This window comes from Otolemur garnettii, unplaced genomic scaffold (genome assembly GCF_000181295.1).
Source record: "Otolemur garnettii isolate 467f Iridium unplaced genomic scaffold, OtoGar3 scaffold00142, whole genome shotgun sequence".
Classification (NCBI taxonomy): Eukaryota; Metazoa; Chordata; class Mammalia; order Primates; family Galagidae; genus Otolemur; species Otolemur garnettii.
In genome coordinates, this window is record NW_003852537.1 from 1652606 (window position 1) to 1660151 (window position 7546).

At 43.8% G+C, this 7546-nt stretch overlaps 1 pseudogene; it reads right to left on the bottom strand.

The window, feature by feature from the left end:
* Positions 1-2626: 2626 nt before the first annotated feature.
* LOC100952664 lies at positions 2627-7417 on the bottom strand (annotated as a pseudogene).
* Positions 7418-7546: the final 129 nt, after the last annotated feature.

Genomic DNA, 7546 nt, shown 5'->3' on the forward strand with positions numbered 1-7546 from the left:
CCTGTATTCATCTTTTGTTATTATTGAGTATCAAATTTCAATACAGTTTTCTTTTTTTGCAGGGTTTTTTTTTTTTTTGGTACGTGGTTGGGTTTGAACTCACCACCTCTGGTATATGGGACTGGCGCCCTACTCCTTAGAGCCACAGGTGCCGCCCCTCAATACAGTTTTCCTTGCTTAAAATGTGTATATTTTAGGGGGGCACACTCTGTACATAGATAAATTTTCATAAATTTCCCAGGTGGTTACTCAATGCCAGCTCCGCCGATTGGACTGTAAAATGAGCTATTAAGTGTAGTTGTTAGGAACAATTAATTCTAAGACCTCCTGGTGTGACGTAAAACACAAAGCTTGAAAGTGAAAGCCCAGCTCGTCCTCTTCCTCTCACAGTAGCTCAGTTGTGGAAATAAATAAATAATGCCTACACTGGAACAGCACATACCGCTGTTGTGGGAAATACAAGATCTCTAGAATAATCTGCTCCCAGACCCCCACAGGTCATTAACTAAATCTTAGCATTTATATATGTATATGAACAGAGCCCCTGAGCCCTCAGCCCTTCAGTCAACCCCGGGGTTTGGGGAAGTATGCGGTCATCACCGCATTCCCTGGGGCCTTCCAGACTCTGGGTATCCAGATCATGGGCTCCAGCCACGCGCGCTTCTACGCTACTGTCCGGCCGCAAGCTTATGTGTGTCCCCAGGACAGCGGTCTCCGCAGCTGCCCCAGCCTCCAATCCACCAGTCCTGGGAAGCGGCAGTCGCCCAGACACCATGCCCTGGGATTGTTCTGTTGCCTTCCTCACATCCCACTCCTCTCCTCCCCGAAAGGACCTTAGATCAAAGCCTCGAACCGGGCTAGGTACCACCAAGTTCAAGCAAAGTAACCCAGTGAAACTTACGAGGATTCCCTGGGTGAACTATGAAAGGCTCCGCTCAGGATCCGGGCTCAGTGGGGGGTGGGAGACGTGGATCCAGAAGACCCGGTCCCTGCACCTCCAGTGGGGACCAGTTCTAGTTGAAGGAAATCCAACCCCAGAGATTAGAGGATGAACGGGGTCTTCCTTAAAGCCACTTGCCTGGGGACACACCCCGTAGCAGGTGGTAAACTACTTCTGAGGCTAAATTATACCTACATTGTCCATTGATGATCAACAAGCACTGTAAGAAACGATTAAAATGAACTTTGAAGAGAGATTCAAACCTGCAACACACTCCTATATGTGCCATCTTTTTTTTTAATTGAGCTAAATTATCTCTTTATTAGGAAAGCACCAACACCACATTCTTTGAAATTACTGGAATTTTATTTGCCTCAGGCTTATTACTTGAAACCAAAGACACTGGGCAAAGAAAGCAAAGATTAAGAACACTTCAGAGAGAAGGAGATGATACACATTGGTAACATAGGAGATCAGGTTGAAAAAAGAAGCCATCTAATACACTATATATAAATTTCAATATTCAATAGTTTTTCAACAAAACTTTTTTAAAGGGCGGCGCCTGTGGCTCAGTGAGTAGGGCGCCGGCCTTATATACTAAGGGTGGTGGGTTTGAACAGGCTGGACCAAACTGCAACAAAACAAGAGCCAGGCATTGTGACTGGTGCCCGTGCCTCAAAGTAGGATGACGCCTGCCCCATATGCCAGAGGTGGTGGGTTCAAACCCTGCCCCAGCCAAAAAAACTGCAAAAAAATTTTTTTTTCTTTTTTAAATCAAGAGCAAAAAAAATTAAGCAGTGTTTACAGTAGATATAATTCTTATACAATTCAAAAAGCATTTTTTCAGGTCATAGAGCATAAAATGGAAAAGTATATATGCAGTTGAAATCTAACTACTGGGCTCGGCGCCTGTGGCTCAAGTGGCTAAAGTGCCAGCCACATACACCTAAGGTGCAAGGTTTGAATCCAACCCCGGCCCACCAAAAACAACAATGACGGCTGCAACCAAAAAATAGCTGGGCACTGTGGCGGGCACCTGTGGTCCTAGCTACTTGGGAGGCTTAGGCAAGAGACTCGCTTGAGCCCAGGAGTTGAAGGTTGCCTTGAGCGGTGATGCCACAGCACTCTACCCAGGGGGACAGCTTGAGGCTCTGTCTCAAAAAAAAAAAATCTAACCACTGTACCTTTATCACCTACTAAAGTTGCTTATATGTACCACAGTGTAAAAAAGAAAAAAACCCGAACAATTGAAAACTGCCTGATGAAAAATAAAATAACCAGTGGCTTTTAATGGCTTCTCCTGGTTATCAGTGCTACAAAAGACAAAAATCTTCTCATCTGAACAGGTGATAAACCCAAATACAAGCAAACCCTTGCCAAATTAGATCCCCCCATAGAAATATACTATCCACCCACATATTTTCCATCAAAAGCTTTTTTTGTTTGTTTGTTTGTTTTAATCTTTGCAGCCCATTTGGTCACAGTATGTCACAAATATTTGTGTGTGTGTGTGTTATTTTACACCATGATTTCTTATGTTCATCTGGCAGTATCCTAAAGCTAGTTTATAGATGATGATGATATAGGAACAACCCAGTGACCATTTGACAAACAAACTCACTGGGCAGAAATGAGATGGGGAGGAGGGAATTCAGTTCCACCAAGGAAAAAAGCTCAGGAAACTGATCATTCATCATGGGTCCCACTTGCTTCTGACTGGTTGTATTCATCCTGCTCCTCATCACTGTCAAATCACTCTCTACAGGTTTGGGTTTTCCTCCATTTGGCCTTTTCTTGCTTTTTCCTTTGTCCCAGCCTTTCTCATCATTTTTATTGAGCTTGATTTTCACTTTAACAGATTTTGCCTCAGTCCCTGACTTATCTTCCTCTTCCTCCTTTTCATTGCTTTCATCCTCACTTTCTTCCTCTTTGGCAATTTTCTGCGAGGTGCTTCTCTCGCTCTCCTTTTTTCTTTTCTTTTCTTTTTTTTTTTTTTTTGTTGTTGTTGCAGTTTGGCGGTGGTTCATCTGCCACCCTTGGTATATGGGGCCGGTGCCCTATCCACGGTGCCACAGGTGGCGCCCCTCCGTGGGGCAGTCTTAAACACTGACTGTAAGACAATGGAGTCTTCATAGATCTGGGACTCCTCCAAGTTGAACATCTGAGCATTGTGACAGAAGCATGACGTCCGTCTCCCGTTCGCCTAGGCTCTGGTACTTACGGTTGTGAATTCTTTCTTTTGTTTTTTTTGAACTCCACTGACTTTCTAATTAATTGATAGTATTGTGGTAATTCTTTCCTTGAAGGTAACTGAATGAAGACTTCATTGAACTGTCGCCCTGAACTATCTTTGTAGTTTATCACAGTATCAATGATAGTGTTCATCTGCTTTGTCAGTCTGAGGGGATGTGGTGAGTTTTTCAGCTTGAGGGTGGCATCTTCTCTTCTTAGCCTTCTCCACATCTTCTTTTGCAGGATCTTTATCCACATTTCTTCCTCTCTTTCGCTTTTTAAGCCCTACCTCCTCTTCCATTTCTTCCAAATTGCTGTCTTCTATAGCCTGTAGTCCTAACAGGCCCCCAAAGTCCTGCTGTCGGTCAGAAGGAAGTCCACAGAGGAACACCCCCCTTCCAGGAGCCCCCAGGCTCACTTATATGTGCCATCTTTAACTCCCACTGGAGATGCTCAGCATAATATTGACACTGGAAAAGTGGCACCCCAGCCAGCTCAGCCGAGTGGGGCTTGGGGACCTGCCACCTCTGTGTTGGTGGCAGCAGCCAGCAGAGGAACCGGCAGGTTGGAGCAAGCGGATGGGAGCTTCCTCTCCCACCGGAGGCTCCAGTAGCAAAAAAGACCTGCCAGAGCATGGGGAAAAACTGGCAATTCCTCCAGTGCATCCCTGATTGGTCCATTTTCAATCCTGCTCTTGATTGGTCTATTTTTAGGAAAAATAGACCAATCAGCTTAGCTTTCAGTTCATTGGACAACTGCCCCTATATAAACCCCTGAGTAAAGAGCCTAGGGGCAGATGTCACAGACCTTGAGGAAGAGAGAATAGGAGAGCAAAGACCTCAGCAGATTGCTGCAGACCATTCAGGGAGAGAGAGCAGAAGAGGAAGAGCTGTAACACTTATACCCTGCTCTGCAAGGAATTTTGGCTCTTTGTAAGAGCTGTAACACCTGCATCCTGCTCTGCAAGGAGGTTTGGCTCTTTGTAAGAGCTGTAATAATACCTCTGTAAATAAAACCTAACTTACTGTCCATCCTGTGGTCCATTGATTCATTCATCAAATCATTGAGACCAAGAGCCTGGAAATCCAGTATCAAAAATCTGGTATCAATATCACACATTCACTGTAGTAATTTTATGATTGGACAATTTCAGCTGCCTGGTCACCACTGAGAAGGGAAAGAGACATGAATGAAAACTACAATGGTACCTTCAAAGTAACAAATATAGTAAGAAATGGAACGAGGACAGCATTTAATTGGCAAATTTTGACTCTTAAGACCTGCTCTCAGCGTTGTTTTATAAAATTAGAGCAGATTGTATTAAAATGGAGAAAAGGGTTGTTCTGAGGGTTTTATTTGGTTCCCACATTAGCCACACTAACTTCACATTTAATTGCCATGTATTAAATGGGAGAGTAATAAAGGGAGTTATAGAAAGGAAGTTTAATAAAACCTTAGACTCACATATAGAAACATAGACACATAGACATATAGAAAGGGAGTTTAATAAAACCTTAGACTCACATGGGACATGGGGGAGGGGCAGTGACAGGTAATGATGCAAACTCAGACAGCCCCACTCCAAAGCAATCTAATTATGTATGGTAACATGTAGACTGATGTATTCCACAAGTTTTGATTCTGGTTGCCTTTAAATATTAGAGGGGAAGAATCTAGATGTGTCTTGGGTGGATCAGTTAAAGTGAGGAATGTGCAGAAAGCAAATAGTTAAGCATTTTTTGTGAGTGTTTGCAACTAAGGTGCCTCTCAATTCATGAATGGATTAATAAAATGTGATATATGTATGTATATACCATGGAGTACTACTCAGCCATAAAAAATGAATTGATACTTTTGTAACAATCTGGAAGGAACTGGAGACCATTCTCCTAAGAGAAATATTCCAATGATGGAAAAACAAGCACCACATATACTCACTATTAAATCCCAACTAACTAATCAACACCCATGTGCACAGATGGAAGTAAAAGTGAGTGGAAATCAAGCAGATGGAAGGGAGGAGGAGGGTTGAATGAAATCATACCTAAGAGATACAGTATATACTATCTGAGTGATGTGGGCATACTATTAACTTTGACTCGAGCAACACGAAAATGATCTATGTAACCAAAACATTTATACCCCAGTAATACTCTGAAAAAAATTTTTTAAGTAAAATAAAATAAAAAATTGACATAACTTATTTTCTTCCACACAGATTCCTTAAAGGAAAGCCCTTGGGAGAAAAAGAGAGGGTTCAGGGTTCCAGGATAAAACCTGGTTTGTCATTCTCATTAATTTGTTAGTTATTCACTGCATGGAGGCTGTTTCCCTGTCACTCTAATAGCTAAATGCAAGTCATTTTCTTCCTTTCTCTCTTTCTCTCTCTTTCTTTCTGTCTTTTTTGAGACAGAGTCTCACTTTGTCACCAATGTGGGTCAGACTGGCCACCTCCATAGAGCCTGATTAAAGGGCTTCCAGAAGAAAGGAATAAACACAAAAAGTAGGAACCGGAGAGCCTTCCTTTGGCACCCAGACTCTTGCTGTCACTTAGCAGGCCCTAATAACCTGGGCTTTTATCCCCATCCCAAGCTCATCCCTAGCTGTGCCTCCAAGATCTCAGTCAAATGGACATAGTGCAAGTCGGTACCCGCCTTGACTAAACTCTGGGGAAGTAGTCCCAGGGCTTTGCCTTCCAGACTCCAGCCTGCCAAGAGTCCTTACCCACCTACTCTCCACCCACTGTCCAATTAGAGGCCCCCCATTTTGTTGGTGCTTAGGAACTCTGACCTGTTCCGGAATCACACCACCAGCTAGAAGCCGACAGGCGGTGCAACTGGGTGTTCCTCAGTGCCAGGGCGTAGATAGCAGCTGAGGTTTGCAGAAGCCCACCAGGGTGGCTGCTTATTAAGTGCTGGTTGTCCTGGAGATGCGAGCTCAAGCTCACTACCAGGGCCCTGAACTCTGGCTCTAGGAAACCTTCCCCTTGCATGGTGGTAGTAAAGAAGCCTCAGGAAATAAACACCCTCTAATTTCATTTGTCTGTATCCCTTTCTTTCTCAGTGTGGCAAATGTTCTTTCCGTTTGCCTTGTCCTTTGTTAGCCTTAATTACAGTGTTTTTTCCCCCCATCATTTGTTGATTTTTCTATTCTTTGTATTTCACTTTTATTTTGACAGTAGTTGATTTTGTTTAGTTAATGTTGGGGGAACCTAATGCAGCCACACACAAATCCTTTCCCCTCTTTCTCCTCCTTCTCCTCCTCTCCTCCTGAGACAAAGACACAAAGGATCTGGCTAGCCCCACCTCCCAGAAGTTCCTGCCAAACTCTAACTTTCCAGGCAAGCTGCAGAATTTTCCCACCCCCGTGGCCCTATATAAAAGAGGTCTCTAACTGCAGATGCCACCTTTGCACTGCCCAAGTGGGTCAGCTCCCCTTTCAATAAACCTGGCTTGAACATCTCCTCTGTGGCCTGGTCTCTGAGCACTATCGTTTACACCTTTCAGTATATTAATTTGGAGTGATGTTTAAAGAATAAAGATTAAAGGTGACAATAGAAATTTCAGCTGAAGGTGCTGTGTAAAACTATATATACATATGTATACGCACACGTATTGTGTGTATGTGGATGGATGGATGGATAGATAGATGGATACTGGGAAAACACATACTTGAACGATGCTCTTTTTGATGCCTATAGCTGGTAATGTGGGAGATTAACTGATTTAGGAATCAAACAAGAAAGAAAATCTAAGATTGTAGGAACACTAATACTCAGAACTCCACTCTCAACTTCCCGAGGCTGTGTGGAATATTACAAGGTTTGCTGTTGAAAATGACTCACATGGCCAGGCGCGGTGCCTCATTCCTGTAATCTCAGCACTCTGGGAGGACGAGGTGTAGAGATTGCCTGAGCTCATGAGTTCCAGACCATGAGCTAGAGCGAGACCCCATCTCCAAAAACAGACAGGCATTGTGTTGGGTGCCTGTAGTCCCAGCTACTTGGGAGGCTGAGGCAAGAGAATCGCTTGAGCCCAGGAGTTTGAGGTTGCTATGAGCTGTGATGCCATGGGACTCTACCAAGGGCAACAAAGTGAGACTTTGTCTCAAAAAATAAAAATAAAAAATAAGAATGCTCTGCCAAATGCTGTAGAAACCAGTACTGTATATAGCACTGGGTTTTTGAGAAAAAAGTTTCGTTGAAAATCAGGGCTGTGGCTTGAATGGCTAAGGTGCCAGCCACATACACCTGAGGTGGTGGGTTCGAATCCAGCCTGGGCCCACCAAACAACAATGATGGCTGCAACAAAAAAATAGCCAGGCGTTGTGGCAGGCGCCTGTAATCCCAGCTACTTGGGAGGTGGAGGCAGGAGA